General features: G+C 38.1%; 1 long non-coding RNA gene across 2 annotated transcripts; it reads right to left on the bottom strand.

Moving 5' to 3' along the window:
- Positions 1 to 2481: 2481 nt before the first annotated feature.
- LOC131229072 (uncharacterized) lies at positions 2482 to 5254 on the bottom strand. Of its 2 annotated transcripts, none has more exons than XR_009163162.1 (3): positions 4378 to 5254; positions 2864 to 2921; positions 2482 to 2724 (listed from the first exon to the last, which is right to left on the bottom strand). It is a non-coding gene; the product is annotated as an uncharacterized LOC131229072 (long non-coding RNA). The 2 variants fall into 2 exon arrangements; XR_009163161.1 differs by lacking the exons at positions 2482 to 2724; positions 2864 to 2921 and adding exons at positions 2935 to 3607; positions 3770 to 3852.
- Positions 5255 to 21534: the final 16280 nt, after the last annotated feature.

Genomic DNA, 21534 nt, shown 5'->3' on the forward strand with positions numbered 1-21534 from the left:
GGCATAAAGTCCCCATGTCTTAGGATGCACTGCTTCATCTCCCATATGCTTCCTTTGTTTTCTCCTCTTTTAAATTGGTGGGACTTGGGATGAGTGGAGGAGAGAAGGGCCAAAAAAGACAGTTTGACAAGTGTTGTGACCCCAACACCAGCCATCTATCAACCCCACCACGATGGATATGTTTTATCCACATTGTCCACCCATTTTTCTAGCTTATTTTGGAGCATGAGATCAAAAATGAGGTAGATCCAAAGCTTAAGTGGACCACACCATAGGAAACAATGGGGATCGAAAACTTCAGAAGTAAATTCATATGTTGCTTCATTTCCTATATACTTATGGAAAGCCTGAACACTTTACGAGATAGTGTCATCATTGTAAGAAAAAAAGGCTCTCATACCTCAAGTAAACCTAACCAAAGAACCTTAAATTGTGGTCATGCTTATAGATATTAACATGGTCAATGTAGAACCATGTGATGAATAATAGATTGACATGGGTGTAGCACATGCATGTCATAATCGTCACTAGTTTAAGAGTTATGAAGAGCTCTCAACTGGCGAGAAGGTTTAGATGGGCAATATTATCACTATGGTTGTAATTAAACAAGGGAAAGTTTACATTGTGTGAAGCTTCGAAAAGACCATCACTCTGGTAAATATCCTTCACGTTACAGACATGTGAAAAAATTTGGTGTCAAGCTATCTTTTAAATAAGACAGGTTATTTAGTTTAGCCAAATTGTTATCTCAAAAAATGGTTCTTTTGTTGGGAAATGTTATCCTAATCATACTCAAGGTATGTTCAAACTTAATATCTAGGTATATAAAGTTTCTTATTCTGCTTATATGGTATGTTTTTCTTTGTTATTGTTTTTCTTTTTCTTGTATGTTTTCAACCCTTTGATTAAACCTTGATGGACCATCTCAAAAGAAGAATCATTTGGACACAAAACAATCAATCATGATGGTGGACGCTTAAATGTACTAGTGACCAATCATAGTGGGATGCCAAGTTTGTTAATCGACTACTATTTGAATCTAGCCCATTCGATGTATTTTATTAGAACATCATTTTTAATTAGATCAATGTCTTGAAACGCAGATTTTTGGATGATCTGGGCTATGTAATGATCTTGCTCTTGAGACAGTGGGACATCAGAATTTGAATGTCCAAACAGCCTCATTAATGAGCTGTTTTGGACTGTTGAAATGAGATTTGTGGACACAAAATGATCTGGAATTAAATCAAAGATATGGACCTCTCCATTGTCCACAATTCATCTATTGAGAGCTATTTTCATTGCCACTTAAAATTGTTAGTATGAAGGTATTGTAACATATAGATTTTGTGGCTATTAGACTAGTTGAAATGTGGCAAAATATGGTCACAGGAATTGATCATCCTGCAACTGAAAACTGAAGATTTGAGTATCCTCAAAAGAGCCTTGAAATCTCAAGCGGATCGAACCATGAACGATATTTAACTAGTGGCCATCAATTGGTCAACTTTGGACACCCAAATTGAACCAATTAACGGTCAGATCTGGGTTCTGTGCGATAGAGATATTTGGACGATAAGTAGGATGGGTTTGATCAGTTCTAAACATGAGATCAACTACAAAACTTCTAGTTATAGTAATTATTTCATCTTTGCTATACATTTTTTGTGTCCTATTGTGAGCAGTCTTAATAAACCAATGGACTTTGTGGAATGGGGCAGATTTGACCCTCCAATATGATATCAGAATATCTCAGAAAACGGTGCTAATCAGAGATCAGATAGACCATTAGATTGGTCATAAGCAGATCTAAGGTCAACCACCGTTCCAAGTTCCGTGGGCGGCTTAAAAACAAGCCCAAAACATTGAAATCATGGGCTGGTTATATCTGACCATCCGAATAGTCCTTATATATGATATTTTTGTAGGTTTCTATTCCTTAGATCAATTCTAAAAAAAATTTGGACCGTTGGTATTATAATGTTAGTTCCTTGTGTAGTGTAGTAGAAAGTTAAAAAATGATTATCATGTGTAACTTGCTGATGTCTTCAGAAAAATTAGTGGAGTCCTTTTTCCTTGTGCCAAAATCGTCGTTTAGGAATGGTTTTAAACCGTTCCTAAATGAGGCGTCGCAAAAAAAAGGAACGGTTCAGAACCGTTTGGGTACCGTTTCAGATTTTAGAGTCGGAATTTTAGGAACGGTTTTAAACCGTTCTAGTGCCAATGGTCTGGAAACAAAATTTCAGAATTAGAAGCGGTTTTAAACCCTTTTTAGTGTTGCCAGCGGTCAGATTTTAGGACAATTTTAAGAACAATTTTAAACCCTTCAAATGATTACTTGTATTATATGATTACTTGCCAACAGACAAAAGCATCTCAATCGGATACATCTATTGATTTTGAAAGTTGTTCAAACCACAAAATAAAACCTTGATATCAAGGAGGAAAAAAAAAACAAAAAAGAAAACAAAAAAGAAGACAAAAATAAGTGGGATAATAAAAACAGACTTTTAAGCATCTAACAGAACACATAATAACCAATCGTGGGGTTGGTCATGATTGTCCGGCTGATGTGATTATCATGCAGTAGTTCATCCACTGTACGGTCGGAGACGAGAAACCCACTGACCAGAGACGAGAAAGACAATCGTCCCTATAAAGTTAAAAGTCCAGCAACAGCTTGAAGACATTGAGGTGGAAACAGCCTTTGCACGTGTTTGGATTCTACAATAGAAGATGCAACAGACAAAAGCATCTCAATCAAATATATCTATTATGAACTTAAATAATACCTCTAAACTAACTTTAGAAAGACAAACCACAATAAGAAATGATGTATGAGAAGTAACCATGTCAAACACACCTTTCAGACATTAAAAGAGTGTATGAGATCACCTGGGCACAGTGTTCGTAGTAGACTGCTGAAACAAAAAGCAAATTGGCAAGTATCCAGCCATGAAAAATAGAAGTAAGAAAAACTCGGCAATTGGAAAACCAAGGCTCCAATGAATGAAAACAGTAGCTTTTCTTTCCAATGTCCAATAATCCTCTACCAATTCCTAATCTAAGTGTCAAAACCATGAAACTCTCCTTTAAGAAAGAAAATGTTTCCTACTCTCTTCTTCTTTATTTTTTTTTTCTTCGAAATCCTAATGGATATTTATGATTTGGAGGGATTTTACTGCAATGCGCATGCTTCATGGAGTTTCAGATCAATCATAAACTAAACTACTTCTAGTAGAATCCCATGCTTCTTTACACTGTCAACCTAAAAACAAAACATCCCATTAAGTATCATTTTAAGAAGGTTTCTAATACATAGAAGAACAAAAAATCAGTAATGGTGTGTTTGGGTGCACTAAATATCATTAAATTTCATAATATTTCATTATTAATCAGTCTAGTTTAGTGCAAAACATCAAGAAATTTCATTATATTTGGTGCAACCAAATGCACCCTAAATATAAACAACTTTTTGGAAAATCAAAAAACAGAAACACTGAATATTTCTCTCTTCTGATTCAAATTCCCAACACAAAACCAAACGGTATTCCAGGTTACTTGAATAGCAGCTTCATTCTTACAAGCATCATTGTCAATTACAACCCTGAAAAAACAGAAAAGAAATTAGATAAATTAAAAGAAAAAAATCCAATACCAAAAGAAAAGCCAAAACAAAAGAAAATAGAGAAAACCACAAACCCAAGCTGATTTCAGGGGGAAAAAACTAGGCATGCTTAAAAGATTAAATTCCCAAAAAAAAATTCACCTTGGTTGTCATTTGGGGTGCAAGGACGACCTATTTGGCAAGCAATGCATCAATGGAATTCTTTCGTCGATGAACCTGTATCTCTGGACAAAAAAAATCAAACAGAAAATTGGAATAGAGTAAAAAAGAAGTCTGACATGATGTTTGTAAAATAAGAATTTGATAATGATAATAGTAAGAGCATGACTTCGATGCGGAGCATGGATAATTGGTAGGAATCTATAAGCATTTCAAATAGCATTCAAATTGTCATTTTGGCATATCACAGTTGGTAGGCTCTTGCAGTTCCCTACATAGATAAAAGGTAAGTGAAATTGGCATGTAGAAATTAAAACCAGAATCATTTGAAGGTTGAACGTTCACTGCATTTTCATCCCTATGCAACAAACTACATGTGTGAGTGTAGAAACATTGGTGTGAGATCGGGGTCTAGGCTGGCTGCACTAAGTGCCCTGGCTGAAGCCAATCCACTCATTGAACGAGCCACATGCATATGTAAAGTGAGATGTGTTCATATATAAAAGAAAAAGAAAAAGAAAGAGGAAAAAAAAACCTGTACAGTCTAAGGTCAGCCATATATAAAAGAAAGAAAAAAAAAAAAAACTGACCCAAAACAGGGGATGCACATGGTGTCTTAGGGTGGCTCTCGCTTCATCCTCTTCTTCCTTTTCCACTAAGTTTGGCACTAACTTTGGGGAGAGGATTCTTCTTAGGGGCCAGAAATTGCTCCTAGTTGTATTTCATAAAAAAGGTAGTAAAATTTTTGAAGAGCAATAGTATAAAAAGTACTAGAAACATTGAAGCAAATGAAAATTGAAACACGGGGAAAAATCGCCTGGGGCATGGCTTTAAAAACAGGTCAGCTTGGCAATAACCATACAAAAAAAACTTGCCTCCTTTTCAGCAGCACCAACTTTACAAGCAGCAATTGACAGAACTAATAGAGCATTTGCACCAAGTTCCCCTGCATCTCGAAATGTTGCAGTCCAGATATTATAACTGATAAAGTGGGCATGTAATGAATTTCAATTTACCAAAAAAGAAAAGAAGATTTTCTCTGCATTGGTATATCTATATCATCAAATAGATCAAGTGGACTGAAGTATATTGAAAGAAGATACACAGACCCAAAAGAGTCAACTTCAGTTTCAAAGCAATTTGCAAATATGCAGATTTTTTATTATTATGATAGTTAGCTAGCAGTGGCACCCATTACAAAGTAAAGAAGTGTTGGGCACAGGTGCATGCTTGGTCTAGGGCTGCAACTTGGGTTCAGACCCAAGTTCTGGTTGGCCTAGCATTGGAAAACACCAACCCAATTTGAAAAGCCCATCATGGACACCTATCACAATAACATGACAACTGATGGTTCCATTAGATTACAGCACTAAATGTGTAATCTCACGTTAGGCTTAGAGCCATAGGGCCAAAAAATCAAGCTGACCTATTATTCAAGTGGGCCACAATGAAGGAAACTGTTGGGAGAGAGACAGGCACCCTTAAATTTGCAGGGCTCACCATGATGATTATTTAAAATCATTAAATAATATATTAGCAACTATGTACTCCAGTGGAGATCATGCCATCCATCCACATTGCCACTGTAGTGGAAGAGAATAACTGTAAAATTCTTTGGAAAAAAAAAAAAACTGAATTCCCTGAAATTAGATGAAAATTGGTTTGCTCAAATGTACATGACAATGGATGAGAAATTTTACATTCTGAACAATGGCATTAACATTGCCACTGTAGTGGAAGAGAATGCCACCATCAACTGATGAGTAAGAAAACTTAAACAGGAAGTTAAGAATATAGTAACATGAAATGGCACATAATGTAGTACAGAAAACCAAAACCTTGCATCAGATAGATAACTTATGACAAGAACATGTGGATTTGCATACCCAACCAAACATACCATCAGTGCCTTTTCCATTTCTGCTCAAGGTGATCTTCATGATAGAGGGGCCGAAAGCTATTGAATTTTCAAACCCAAATCCATCTTTGGATTGGAAATCTGGTCTTGCAATTCTCATTTTCTCATATGGGTTTTCTCTGATACAATTAGTTATCAGAAATCCACTCCAACCATTAGATGCCATACAAAAAGTTAGGCTTGATGTCCAAGATATAAGCATTTGTGGACGGCCCGCACTCAATGTGCATGGATGGTCCATCACATTGTAAGAGTAGCCTGTACTTTGTGTCAGGGTAGTTATACAATGCACTATACCTGATGAGCATCTTTGATCATTTACATCTATAAAAACTCTCATTGTAAGAATTGGTTCAAGAAAACCCTCTAAGACTCCCACTAGAAAATTTCCTTGGCACATTGCAGACAGCAAAACCCAATGAAAATTTAAGTAAAAAGAGTCAATCTTCCACTCAATCATCACAACTCAAATACCCCACCCTCTAAGACTCCCTCTAGAAAGTGGACTTTTTTGGCAGAATTTCATCGAACACCCCACGTGCACACCTAATCAGTTCACATTTTGCAAAGGACGTTTTTACCTAAAAAAAAAAACCTTCCCCATCACAAAAAAAAAAGGGTAAAGAAGAATAAAATGAAAATATAACGTGAAAGATGCATTGTTAGTAGAAAACAGTGTAAGTTCCAAGGCCATCATGAACACCTATCACAATAACTAGACAAAAAATGCACCCATTAGCAACTTTGAAGCATTAGAAAGGAAACAAAATGAGCATGCACATGCACACAGACATGCAAACAAAATTGGACCATTCAGTACCATTTCTAGAGTTATCATGAACCAAGATTTTGAAAGTTCTATTTTCTATGCAAGATTTTAGAATACATAGTTGCACCAAGCATCACAATGGCTGGATTTAACATATTGGTCCATCACAATCCTTAGAATGGTGTTCAACAGCAAAAAGTGTGGTAAGAGAACATACATAGCTCACACACAAACATCTGCATTGAAATTCCACAGAAAATGAAATAACTTCCCTGAATTTGATGTTGAAAATGCTGGGGAAAAGAAATCACCCGTTGATCATCATCATTTTCTGCCTGTGTTATTCCAAGAAACCTCCAACCTTCAGCATTGTCTGCATTCTTCAGTACCCCCATGAATAGGGTGACCCTTAGCTATTGGAACAATCAAGTTGGTGGACCCTACTATTGACAGATGACAGTGCAAAAGTCCAGGCCCAGCAGTATCACTGTCCTAATCATCCTATAAATGGACCTCTGTGCATGTAACATAAAGTCCTTTTTCATTTCAACCATCCAATTCTCAGACCATAACTGCTATATGGAATATGGAAGGCACTGAAACCGTAATTAATTGAAGACATAACAAGGATGAGATCCTGTTTGGCTACCTAAAATATTCCATTAGGATAGCCATGCAGATGGTGGCACATGTCCATCACTTGTCAACAATCATTGACACCAATTCCAATAAATACAGTATGTTTTCCCCACGCTTTCCATAAATCCAAACTAGGTTTATCAAAAAGTGATATCTTTTCTCCATATGCTTTCCACAAATCCCAACAGCTCTCCACATTCAACTGAAATTGGTCCTAATATTGGAGGCTGATATCTTTTCCTCACTGTAGAAGATTACCGGGGAATTGTCTATCAACGGGGGACAACTAATCAGCAGTCTGGTTTACATAACCATGAACCTCTTAAGTGTTAGAATTGAAAAATCATGTACACCCTTGCAAAGTTGAGATGTGCACTTGAACACAAATAGAGAACCTCTCCATCTCTAATTCATTTTCTACATGGATTACTTTTTCTTCTTCTTCTTCTTCTTCTTCTTCTTCTTCTTCTTTTAATTTTTAATTTTTTTTTTTATACAGTCAGAATGTGTTCGTGGACCCTACAATTACATGCATTTTTTTAAAAAAATGATAATAACAAGCATTAAGATCTCAATTTTCCAGAATTCCAAATCAAATACCAAAATCCCTCCAAACATCTCCTAAAAACAAAATCTTGACGAAAAAAAAAAGATTGAGGAATTGAGAGGAGATCAAAGAAGCCACCTCACTCTGTCGGGACCTCAACATCCCCATCAGCGATCTCCTGCTACGGATCTTTTTAGGGGACAGCCCCAACGACCCGATCTTCGGGGCAAGTGAGCTCGCCGCGCCTACTTCTCCTCCTATGACGCGGACGTACACTTCCACCACCTGAGATGGGTCGAACTTCGGAGGCATCCTTCCTTCATCGCCGCTGAATCTTACGGTTTTTGGAGGGGGAGAAATGTCTAAATGAGAGAGATTGAGATATTGGATAGCGAAAACGTCCAGGGGAAGTATCTGCACCGTGAATGCGGGAAATCGAGAGGTCAGGCAGCAAAAACAGCGAGAGAGAGAGAGAGAGAGAGAGAGAGAGAGAATGAGGGTTAGGGCGTCTTTGGTGTTCGAAAAAAAAAAAAAATCAAGAAAAAAGAAAAAAAGAAAAAAAGAAGAAGAAAATGGATTCGGTGGGCTGGGGCACAGATATTATTGTGCCGTTGTGGCCATGTGGGATCTACGAAAAATCTCTTAATCAAATCCACTCCGTCCATCTATTTTAAAATATAACAATAGAACAAATTCCTTAAAATTAAGAAGATCCAAAACTCCGGTGGGACACACCAGAAAAACAGTGAAAATAGTAATGCTGGTTGTTAAAGCAGGTACAAATTTGAAAACGGTTTAGAACCGTTTTTAAAGGAAAACCATGGACGTTCCAATTCCGCGATTTTGGTGTAGTGACATATGAGAAGCCTTCTTGATGGACCATGAGTAGGTCCCATGCTGCCCACACGGGATAGAGTGTGGACGCCCTCATGAGTTCCACTTTGGGCCGGTTTTCAAAAACGATTTCAGGCCCAGTTGGATTTTTGGACTATGGTTGTCAAGTGGGCCTGGTAGCCATGAATATTGGAGGATGTGCGGCCTACTTTAATGGCATTTAATCATTATATTGCCTATACACCCTTGTACGTTACTAGCTACCTAAACCGAACCTATTAATATATTGGGCCAAATGAGCTTAGATGCTGGAATGAAATCATTAATTAGGTTTAATATCATTTTGGAAGCTCATGGACCTGAATACTTGGGCTAAGGTTACGTACTTATATATATATATATATATATATATATATATATATATATATATATATATATATATATGCCTATGACATTTTACCAGATTAGTGAATCAAACTGTTTGTGATTATGGGACAAATGTTGGCTGTTACAACGGAGACATCTGCAAATAAAGGAAGGGTAACCCTTCCATGATTATAAGTCATGAGGAAGCCTAGTGAACCTATCCCAGGACCACTGTATTACAAAGACATGATGTGATTAAGTTGTAATGAGCTTGAAGGTTGTATAAACCAGTTGAGGTCCATCAACGTTCTCATGTGCACAACCATATTTCTTAGTGAGACTTAGAATACAAGATAAATGATATTTTTCATGTGGATAAATAATGTAAGATGTCATTTGTGGGCCTAGGGTTTCAGTAGTTGGTCCTTGGTGACTAAGGAGTATTTCACGAGAAGCCAAGTGCAACCGAAAACATTCTAGATGTTGCATTAAAGTCTGCTATTGGCCTAAAACATAAACTCGAAACTCTAAATGAGGGGTAATTAGACCCTATAAGTAGACTTAGGCCAACACCTTATGACTTAATCTATGAGGATCTAAAACATGGACGGTTCATAAGTGGGAACCAAACCAAAAACATAATAAAGAATCCTTAGGGTCACATCCATAGACCGTCGATGCATTTGAACAAGCCTAGGACGGTTAGAATGCCGAATGGCAACCCAAGATAGATCGCTAGGTATTAACATTGAGATGCGTTCCCAGTTGGGAAAGCTATTCATGAATTATTTTTTTTCTTAATTTATTATGAAGCATAAGTACAAAGCAGTTAAGAAAACCAAGATAGCCATATCAAAGAAGAAAAAGGGAGAACCCCATTGTGTGTATTATATGAGGGACACAGAAGGATGCCCTCCTCATACATGTGAGAACATTTTGGTAAGCGGTTCTAAATTCAATATGCATCTTATTTTCTTGATTTAACTATCAGATTTTTATAATTGAAAAGTTTTTATTATGACTTCTGTTATTTTTGAAAAGTACTTTATATTTGAAAAGTTTCCTTATTTAGAAAAATGATGCTTTATTTGAAAATTCTCATAATATGCGAAAGTTGTATTTAAAATTATTGTACCATGAAATTATTTGAAAATTCATCATTCTTAATTTATTTTGGCAAGTTTTTTGTTTTTTTTTTTTAAACGTGCTATATTTGGAAAGTTGATTTCATGCATGAAAGCACTTGAGTAATGTATTTGAGTGATGGTAAGGATTCTTTGGGTGTTGGTAAGGACGTTGAGAGTGATATTCAAGACTGATGGCGAGGATTATAAAATGAGTGGCATATTCAAGTTAAATAAACGAGATTACACTGCGGACTGTGTATCTGTTTGAGTGAATTTATTTGAGCATATTATTCCTTAGAATTCAGTGTGGCTAGGATGATGGCACCTGTCTATCCAATTAAAAGTGTTGGCTTTATTAAATGATTATGCCTCATGTTGGTTATGCTAAGTGATTAGTAAGCCTATGTTAGCTTCGCTAAGTGATTATTTATTGTCATATGATGCCTTCGTTGAGTGATGGTTCATACTGAGTGAAGTGTGATGTTGAGTGTCTTGAGAGAATTTGACCATTTTGTCCTAATGTTATTTGATAAACCATACTTGGGAATTTATAAATCATTTTTCATTGTTTTTCTAAATGAATTTTCCATAACTTTTCTATACTTGTCAAATTGATATATTGCCTTGTATATAGAACCCCTTTACTAGGCTATATGCTCATGCTTTCATTGATGGAAAAACTGCATACTAAAGAACAAGAGGAAATGCTCAAGAGCTGACCAGACGAGTTTAATAGCATTGACTTTTTATCTTTATGGTTGTGGAATTTTGGTTTAAAGACATTAAAATTTTTAAGTTATTTTAGTTGTGTGGATGATGATTTGACATTTGGATAACTTATATGAATAATGGGGCGATATTATTTCAGTTGATGTGGTTGAATGTAATTATTTGTGGGTTGTACGTTAAATTTTTCTTAACACGATTCACGGCTCCAAACTCGAGGCTAGGGTTAGTGTTGACCATGGTTTTAGTTTTGGGGTCGTGATGGTAGTACATCTTATTATATATTTTACACATGTCTATATCGAATTCATGACATCCTTAAACCTTATTTTTATTGTACATTCATTGTGTATATATTCTATCTCATTGATTTATCTTGTTATATGTAGAGCCATTTTTTTCTTTCCATTCTCGAGTCTGCATTAAACTCATGGTGAATATGATCTCATTGGCTTCTAGCTCACTCAATTAATAAAATTTTAAGTTTTCAAAATGAAGAATAGCTAGAGGAGAAAGGATATTTGGATGGCTACTTTATTTAGAATTTAATTGATAGAATTTTCTTTATTTTACAAAGCATTGTAATAAACTCATATTGAAAAATTAGAATGAGAATAGAAGTAATAAGAGGATTAAGTTCTATGAATTTAACTCTTAAAGTTTAAATTTAAATTATAATAGTTTGTGGATGATTTAATTATAATGAGGTTTGAATGAATGATGATTTGAATGTTAATGTGGATGTAATAATGCATGAGAATTAATTCAAAGCCTAGAACTTGGGATCAAGATCATCGTACTTGGGTTCCGAATTTCAGGGTATGACACTAAGTGATGGGCCCATGCGGCTAATATCACTTTAGTTATACTCGAGATATAAACCAACTCTTATAAATCTATTAAGACTAGACATATTGCTCACCAAGTGATCACTTATTTTTTCAGCCTTGCTTGTTACTATCTACTCCGTATAGTGAGCATATTATAGCCCTAAGCTGGTAGCCTTAAGCCCTAAAAGGCTAAAGCGATCCTTTTATCGACCAAGGGCATTGTTGCATAGCATGAGCGTCACATCGTGTATTGCATGATTGCTCACTAATCTTTGCTTTAGGAACGAGAGTTATTTCCCTTGAATGTAATTAAGGGTAGTGTTGTACCACAATTGGAATGTCCATGAATCCAAAGAAATAAAATAGACATTGATCTCCTTGCTTCTTATCTCTTACATATTGGTGAATACTTCATAAATGACTGTGAAAAACCCCCAAACCAAGCACCATGCTTATCGCGTACCGATCCTAAAATTGAGTTAACGGCTAGTTTTTTATGACACTTATTATATGCCTTACCATGGGTGACCCTACTTACAAGAATTACAGCATTGCTTAATAGTGCCCTATCTTTCGCCACACACTCATTAGGATTCAACAATAGTGTCATCTCTATTTAGAGTCCCACTCCAAAGAGAGTATCACTTCAATTAAAAAAGAATAATGTCTTAAAAAACTTTCTAAGAGCCTAAACCACTAAAGTATTGGATGTCCTTATGAGCAATTTCTAACATTGGATAAATTATACGATTGAAAGTGATGCTTGATCCTGCTTGCTTCGAGGGCAACTAATAGAGTGATGCTTAATTTTGTTCATAATGATAGAATAACCTGATCCCATTCTTCGGGACCACCCTAATTAATCCAATGTTTTTCACTTACAATGCCACCTAATCAATGACAATTATAAGCGAAAGGGGGTAGGATATACATATACTATTGGTAAGAGTGTAAACTGCCATGTACTTTAATTAGAAATGAGGAATGAATATGCCTCATATTGTTAGTGCATTGATTTGTGCACCTTATTTGTCAATCATGTGCATCTGTGTGTTAAGGAGTTGGTTGAGCCCTTAAAAGTTGAAGAGCGAAGACACATGAAGACTGGAGCATCAAGAAAGTGAAGAACAGGTATATTAGGTACCTTGATGACCCTAACCTTAACCCAAAATAACCATTGAATCTTTAGATGGTCCTAACCTTGATAGCTAAATCTTGTTAATCATCCATTAGAACCTCAATTAGAACATGATGAATAAGGCTAGAAGAAGTTGAAGTATTATAATGTCAGGCATATGTCCTAGCATCTTGCCATTCCGTAGGATCCCGCGGTCCTCCCGGTCGAATTTTAGCGACCCTCGACCTGTAGATATCGTTTGGGCGCGACCTTAAGTCGTATCTTGTAAACTCGAGTTGACTCAACCCGAGATCTATGCCATTGCGACCGCATCGTCACCACGGTTCCAATGCCACATCTCGTGCATCAATGCGACGCTTAAATCATAAGATATGGCCCGCACATTATTATGGTTGTCGACCGCACATTGCAGGACCCACCTATCCCAAATGGCACCATTTTTTAGGCTATCATGAGGGTGATGTCATCACCCCATGCTTGCTAAGTAATGATGGCCTCTCTTCCCCATGTTCTTACAAATCCATCATTTCCTTACAAGTCATATTCACCTTACAACTAATCATTGCCTAGCTTAGATCATAAGATATAGCCCGCACATTATTATGGTTGTCGACCGCACGTTGCAGGACCCACCTATCCCAAATGGCACCATTTTCTAAGCTATCATGAGGGTGATGTCATCACCCTATGCTTGCTAAGTAATGATGGCCTCTCTTCCCCATGTTCTTACATATCCATCATTTCCTTACAAGTCATATTCACCTTACAACTAATCATTGCCTAGCTAAGAGAGCTACTTATCTCTCTCTTATCTCTCTCCCTCCCTCTTTCTTCCTCATTTTCTCATCCTCCATTACAACTAGAGAGCTTGGGACGCCCTAACCCATCTCCATATCCAGCCCTCTTCCACCTATTTTTCCCACCAATCTAACCATCAAAAGCCCATCTCCACCATTAAAAGAGCTTCATAGGAGCATTGGAGCATAAGGGAAGAAGAAGAAGTTGAAGATCCAAGGTGGGTGCATGTTTAGGACTAGATTTCCCTTCTTCTTTTATGGATCTTTGTCTTTATTGCATAGGAGCATGTAGGACCCACCAATCAATGGTAGAGATCCTACTTGACCCTTCGGATGTGGCCAACGGCCCATCCTTGTTGCATGCATGATCTATGATGGAGCCATTCTCCATGGACCCCATCATGATATTTTATTTGAATCCATGCTATTGATGGGTCATCTAGACCCTTAAGTTGTGGTGGGGATGACATCCCCACCTTAGATTCTCTTATGTAGGGCCATGGAATGCATAAGACCCATCTTGATGAATGTATGATGTATAATGCATGTATTGAGGGACCCATAGTGGTGGGGCCCTTCCATCACATGTTTTTCCCTCTCTCTCTCTCTCTCTCTCTCTCTCTCTCTCTCTCTCTCTCTCTCTCTCTCTTGATCCTTTGCATGATGGCCCACTTGATGCATGTTGCTATCCAAACATGGGACGCCCATACATCCAGATTTTTAGGGTCACCTTGCTCCACCTTGCTGACGTCCATCACTGCTAGTATCGTCCAACAAGCCGGATGAAGAGAAAATACAAATATCAGCTTTATCCAAAGATGGTGGGCCACACGTGTGGACCCACCTTGATTTTTGCGTGGTGACTCCACCATCTAGCAGCAAGGACGGTGGGTCCCACATGTTATATGTATTGTATCCACCCCCGTCCGTCTGTTTCCCACCATGATGTACATGTGAAATCCACACCGTCCAAGCCATGGGGCTGCATGATGTATGTGTTTTATCAATGCTAGTCATCAGCAGTGGGGCCTGCCTTAATGGCACGTGGTGTCCACACGTGTGGACCCACCGTGATGTAGATGTTATATCTCCACCGTCCATCTGTTGGACGGTGGATTCCACCCTAATGCATGTGGAGTCCACATCGTCTAGCTGATTGGGACGATGGGACCCACCAGATGTATATGTCTGTCCACACCATCCATCCAGGTCGTGGGGCCTACCGTGACGTATGTATTCTATCTGCGTCGTCCAGCGGCAGTGGGGTCCACCCGATGTGTTTCATCCCTGTGGTCTAGTGGCAGCAGACCCACTGTGATGTATTTTATCCATGCTGCCCAACAGATGTGGACCCCACCATGATGCATTTTATCCACATCGTCCAGATCACGTGGGGCCTACCTTGATGATGTGTGGGTTATCCAAACCATCCAGAGGTTTGGGGCGGTGCTGGACGCACCATGATGTACATGTTATATCCACGCTGTCCAATCCCTGGACGTGGGCCCACCTTGTTATGCATATAAGATGTCCATTTGTTTTACTGGATCATGGGCTGCCCCATGTGATGAGGCCCAAAGTGATGTATATGAGGCCCATAAGATGAGGCCCAATGTGATATAAGTGAGGCCCTTGTGGAGGCTCAATATGATGAATATGAGGCCCTTGTGTAAGGCCCATTGTGGTGCATATGAGGCCTATGAGATTAGGCCCAATTGTGATGTGTGATTCCACTATATATATATATATATATATATATATATATATATATATATATATATATATATATATATATATATATATATATATATATATATGATGCCCATCCATCTCCTAGTTAGCATAAGGACCTTGGGCCCCCATTATAGGATAGATTCTAAATGAGCCTAGCCTTGGGAGCAATGATGATTAAATGTCCACATTGTAGGAGCAATGGTGCTTAGATGTCCACATTGTGATCCTCCCATTCTCATCTCTCCCTAGTGGGTTAACCCAAATTTATGTGCCCCCACTATTATTAGTATGATCCATCTCACCTTAGTAGGCTATCCCAATTCATTGGGCCCCATTGATATTAACATGACCCACCTCATTGGGCTTACCCCAAACCGTTGGGCCCCCATTATTGCTAGTGTTTCCATCATGCCTTGTAGATTTGTCCAAGGTCATAGAGCCCACCTTGTGCATATCAGGCCCATTGGGAAGCCCAGTTTACTACGTATCAGAACGGGCGAGGAAGCCCACTCCTTGTCCCTAGGCCCATCCTTATCATGAGGAGAGTATATCATTACCGTAGATGGTAAGATCTGCAATGTCAGATTTGGTATATCCACACTTGAGGGTTGACCTTCATGTTATGGATTTGCTGTCATTCTATGGACCCCACCATATATACAGGTCGATTATCAATTACGACTATAAGGCCCCGTTTGTTAAATCTAACGTCCAAAGTCTAAATCTGAAATCTGAAGCTTGAATCTGAAATCTAAATGCTGAATCTGAAAGCTGAAGTCAAAAAACTTGTTTGGTAATTATGGATGAAGTTTGAAAATTAGGTACTGAATTTGAAACAAGCTGTTGGTTAACAAACATCTGAAATGTCTGAAATACATTAATTTGACGCATTTGCCCCTATCTTTTATTTGGAAATGTTTTACATTATAAATAAATTATTTTTATTAAATGAGAATAAAATTATTCTATTTAATTCAAATAAACTAAAGTACTTAAGAGAAAATTAAAATATCATTATTCCTAAAAAAAAGGATAAAATATCATCATTCATTAAAAAAAAAAAAAAAAACACATAAATTCCTTATGTTGCCCCAAGAATATTTCAAATCAGGACGTTCAATCCTCACGTTTTGGGCCCACTTGATTATCAGATCCACCTCAGTTTTAGTCCCATGTTCTAAAATAAACTCACAAAACCGATGGGCAAGGTGGATTTCTCACAAACATGAAGGTGGGCCCACCTACGTTTCCATCGCAGGGAATTCTGCAAGAAGTTTTAGCGGTAAATCTGGCATATGGAAGTCGCATGAAGTTCCAGCGCAAGATTTTGGGCAGGGCCCACTGTGATGTTTGTGAGAAATCCAACACGTCCATCCATTTTTTGAGCTCATTTTAGGACATTCAACCAAAACGTGGAGTATCCAAAACTCAAGTAGGCCATACGAGATGAAACAATGGGAAAAGGAATGCCTACCGTTGAAACATTCCTAGACTTCACCTTGATGTTTAAATTCCATCCAAACTGTTTATTAGATTAATGTGACTGAGATGCATTCCTAGACTCCACCTTGATGTTTAAATTCCATCCAAACTGTTTATAAGATCAATGTGACTGAGATGAAGTGAAAACATTGTGAACTTAAACCTATACAAAACTTTTCTAGCCATATAAATGTTTCAACGGTGGTCACAAAATCCCCACTATTTCCTATCATGTGGCCCCTTTAAGTTTTGGATACATCTTATTTCCTATCATGTGGCTCATTTAACACTGTAGATTCAGGCTTTAGACTTTAGATTTAACAAACGTGGCCTAAGTCATGGCCCCCAAAAAGTTTTTAATGGTAGACGCTCATTCAACACTGTTTCTTATAACATGGTCCACTTGAGATCGGGATATACCTCATTTTTGGTCTCATACAATAAAAATTTCTAGCAAAATAGATGGACGGCATGGATGAAACAAATACATCATCGTGGGGCCCACATAGCACCAACTACCAGCCATTGGCTGGTGGCAGGGGTAGTAACCAATCCGTTTCCCAGATTGGCTGTTGTACCGCACACCAGCTATAGCTAATGTATTGACGTCAACAAGTTCTATGGGTCCCATCATGAGGTATTTGTTATATCCAAACCGCCCATAAATCTTTTAAGCTTGTCGTAAGTCTTGAGCCGAAAAATAAGACAGATCCAAAAATAAAGTGGACCACACTTCAAAAGGCAGTGGGGATTGAACGTCTTCCATTGAAAACCTTTTGGGGGTCACAGAAGTTTCAGATCAATGGGATATGATTCATTTTTTGGCTAATGCTCTAAAATAATCTCAAAAATTTGATGAACGGTGTGGATATAATAAATTCATCATTGTAAGGCCATGTAACTTTGATCTCCTTTGAACCATTCGTACAACTGGGATAACAAGAGTGTCCGATGCAGATTTCCTGCGAAAGCCTTTCGTATGAAGTTCCTACACTGGGAACCTAGGTGGGGCAACTGTCATATTTGTGAGAAATCCTCTCCGTCCATCTATTTTTTGAGTTCATTTTAGGATATGAGGCCAAAAATGAACCATATCCAATGCTCAAGTGGGCCAAAAATGTGTAATTGAATGTCCACAGTTGAAATATTCATGGGGCCAAAAAAGTTTTGAATCATGCTATTATTTGTGTTTTCAGTTCATCCCAACACAAATGACGTTATTAACGATATGGATGGCATGTAAACATCACTGTCGAACCTAGGGAGGTTTCAACGGTAGAAATTTCCATAACCACCTTTTCCTTTAGTACGGCCTGGCCCACTTGAGTATTGTATCCTACTCAATTTTGGTTTATCCTCTAAAATGAGCTCGCAAAACAGATGGAGGGAGTGGATTTCTGAAAATGTGGTGACCAATCCGGTTTGGGCTACGATAAAAATATTTCTCCTAAACAAAAGAATACTCCTCCCAAGTTTGTGAAAGGAGAGACTTCAAACTCAAAAGGAAAAAGTTCAAATCAAAAGTTTTCTAAAAATGCTAAAACATTTCAATCATTCAAACCTAAAAGTAATCATATTAACTATAAAAATCAGAATCGAAACCCTTTAGCTGAAAAAATAGTTGATTTGCTTAAGGAGCTCTTAAAATCTAACTCAGTGGGTCATTCTTACAACAACTATAAAAATAAGAAGACCAACTATTCTCCTAAACCCAAAACAGTTATGAAATGGGTTCCTAAGGTTACTTATTTGGTTGCTTACACGGCTTTCAAAGCTTCAAGCCATTCAAAGTGGTACTTAGACAGTGGATGCTCAAGGCACATGACTGGTGATAAAGGTCTATTCACCGATCTTAAAGATATGATTGATGGTTCAGTCACATTTGGCGATGGTAGCAACTACAGGATTATTGGCCAAGGTACGGTTCAACTTTCTAACCTCCATTTGTTTAAAAATGTCTTATACGTTGGAGGGTTAAAACACAATCTGTTAAACATATCTCAAATATGCGATAACAATCATGGTGTAAAATTTTCTAACCAAGGTTGTGAAATTCTAAATAATAAGAGTTCAGTAATATTAACTTGTAACGCCCTGAAAATCGGGGGTCGAGCAGGAGCCTTACTCCCGAGTTCCAACACATCACTTATGCAACATAGAAAATGATAATTAAATGTTGTCTGTATTAGTGCCTTAAACATGAGTGAGATTATACCAAACAGCATATCATACTTCAGAGATAGTTAAATTTCACAAGTTGAAGACTGTGATAATTATATAAAATGTATAAACTGTTGTAAGTCTCCAAAGTGTGAACATGTTACCAGGTTAAATATATACATGTATACTCTCAAAATGGACAAAATGAATATACATGGGTGCTCAAAAAATGTAAAATGACAAGTGTAATGGCATCTAGACAGCATCCCTGCAACCCTGTTGATCAGAACACGGTCTACATAGACCTGCCTGATAGCTGCATATAGGAGAACTCCTCATCATCGTAAAAGTCCGGCTCTTCCTCGAAAGCATCGCCATCATCTACATCTATAATAGGGTCTGGTTGGTGTTCAAACACCGTCCCAGAACGTGGGAGTGAGTGATCAACTCAGTGGAGCTATAAAGCAAAGGTTAACATGTTATCAATTCAGTCAAGCAGTAATGATAAAGCAATACAACAAGCATCCCGAAGTACTCTGGTTAATGCAAGGATGATATGTGTTAATGATGCATGTCCTCGCCTGCACTCCCTCTTGTGACAACATCTTACGATTGCGGCATGCAACACTCCCGCTGTGCTCAACTCCAACGCCAAAGGCACATGCAATGTAGTGCATGTACGTGATTAGCCAAGTTCTTAATTAGGCATATTCATACAGCAGGATTAGGAGGCTAAGGTGCCTCCCTTTATATCATTTACCCAAACAATGATCCATCTAGGTGGTCAATCCTAGTTAATCGCATACGACAGCAGTTCTAGGTCACTACGGAGAGGTTCATCACCATCAGCGCAGGCCTAGTTTATACTCCAGGTTACTACGGAAAGGCTCGTCGCCTTAACATAATTCTAGTGTATAGTCGAGGTCACTACAGGCTCGTCACCTGATCGTAGGCCGACAGCTTGAATACAATGTCCCATACCACCGTATTCGACTCACTAGTTTAGGTTGCTCACTGGATACTACGGGGAGGCTCGTCGCCCCAGCGTAGGCCGACAGCTCGACCATGGTGTCCCATACCACCATGCCTGGCTTATGAGTCTTAGCGGAACAAGTTACCAAGGTTAAATGGGCTTTTCACTGGTGAGTTTGGTACCTTAGATTTAAATAGTAGCGCCCATACATGGTGAACATACATTGGGCCAATCGGGTTACTTGACAAACTCAACTAGTATAAGCGTACGTAGACTTAATCGACATGGAGTGCATAAGCATTCCGCGTGGCCTAACCACTGTCATCAAACGACATACGACTCGGATTCATCAAATGCATCAGTCATGGCTAAAACAGTTCGGCCACTGACCTTGAACCATTACTGATTGTCTGGACTACATCGTAGCCCCAATCATACTTCAAGCAATGACATTCACATGTGATAGTCAAGACAGCATGTGACAACTAATTTCAGTATCCATCTCATTTAAGCATTTCAACAAACACTAGTACACATGTTAACATACAGAGGCATTCCATGCATAAATCATGTAGTAGCAAGATAGATTATATGAAGGAAACTGTAACTATAGATAAGGGGATTTAGAATCCTATCTCAATGCCCTCATCAAATACATTACATCAAGAATTTTCTCACTCAGGCATTTTATCAAACACTTAGACTACACATAGTACATACATGTAATAAGGTAGTTAAAGAAAAACACATATAGTAGTGAATCCTTTCACAAAGGAGTTGCCACATGTCCCACGATCATGCATTAGCAATTAATATTCATGGCAAGTACAAATCATAATTCCATATTCATTTAAACATTATATTAAACACTTGGAATGCATTAAAATTAACATAGTTTACATACATATGTAATATACGGGAAACATTGAATCTAAGTATATGTGAAAGCAATCAAGTCAGTTATAAATCATTAACTGACATTGAAGGCCTTGAAAACCATAACCTAAACATTTATAGTCCGCACCTTTCGCCGATAAACGAGTACCAAACTCAGTTTGTATGCCAAGTCTTTGTCTACGGCACGACGGCCACCTATAGCATGAAATAGCTTAGTTATTTCATCACTTACACTATTTGAAACCCTAAAATAGATTAGGGTTAGGTTTTCTTACCTAAGAACGGGATCAGAATCGCCAGAATAGCGATATAGAAGTGGTAGTTAAGCACGTGGAGTGGCAGGGTTGAATCCCAGGAACAAACGCCAACTCTCTCTCTCTCACTTTCTCTCTCTTTCCTTCTCTTTTCTCTCTTCTCTCTCTTAGGGTTTTCCAAATTCGTATGGAATGAGAGAGAGAGGGTTTAAGGGGCTTATATAGGCCCAGAACTGATGGGAATGGCCCCAAGGCCATGGTATACTTGGGTTATAGCCAAATAGTGGTCGTTTCGGTCCAACGGAGCTGTTCTGGAGGCTTCTTTTCTACATGCGGTCGGACTTAAGCTCCTTGGCATTGGATCTAGGTCAGGCTAAGTTTTCAGTCTGATCGGATTTGTGGATTGACCGTGGCGGACTAGTTTCAATTCAACGGCCATCATCGCTTGATCAGGGCCATGATTACATAGACCTGTGCTGGGAAATTTCCCTGATCTGAGGGTGTATTTGGGTCAGATTCTGATGGTCTAAAAGCTTAAATTTGGCCTGCAAGTGAA

Source organism: Magnolia sinica, chromosome 16 (assembly GCF_029962835.1).
Source record: "Magnolia sinica isolate HGM2019 chromosome 16, MsV1, whole genome shotgun sequence".
In the NCBI taxonomy this organism is placed as follows: Eukaryota; Viridiplantae; Streptophyta; class Magnoliopsida; order Magnoliales; family Magnoliaceae; genus Magnolia; species Magnolia sinica.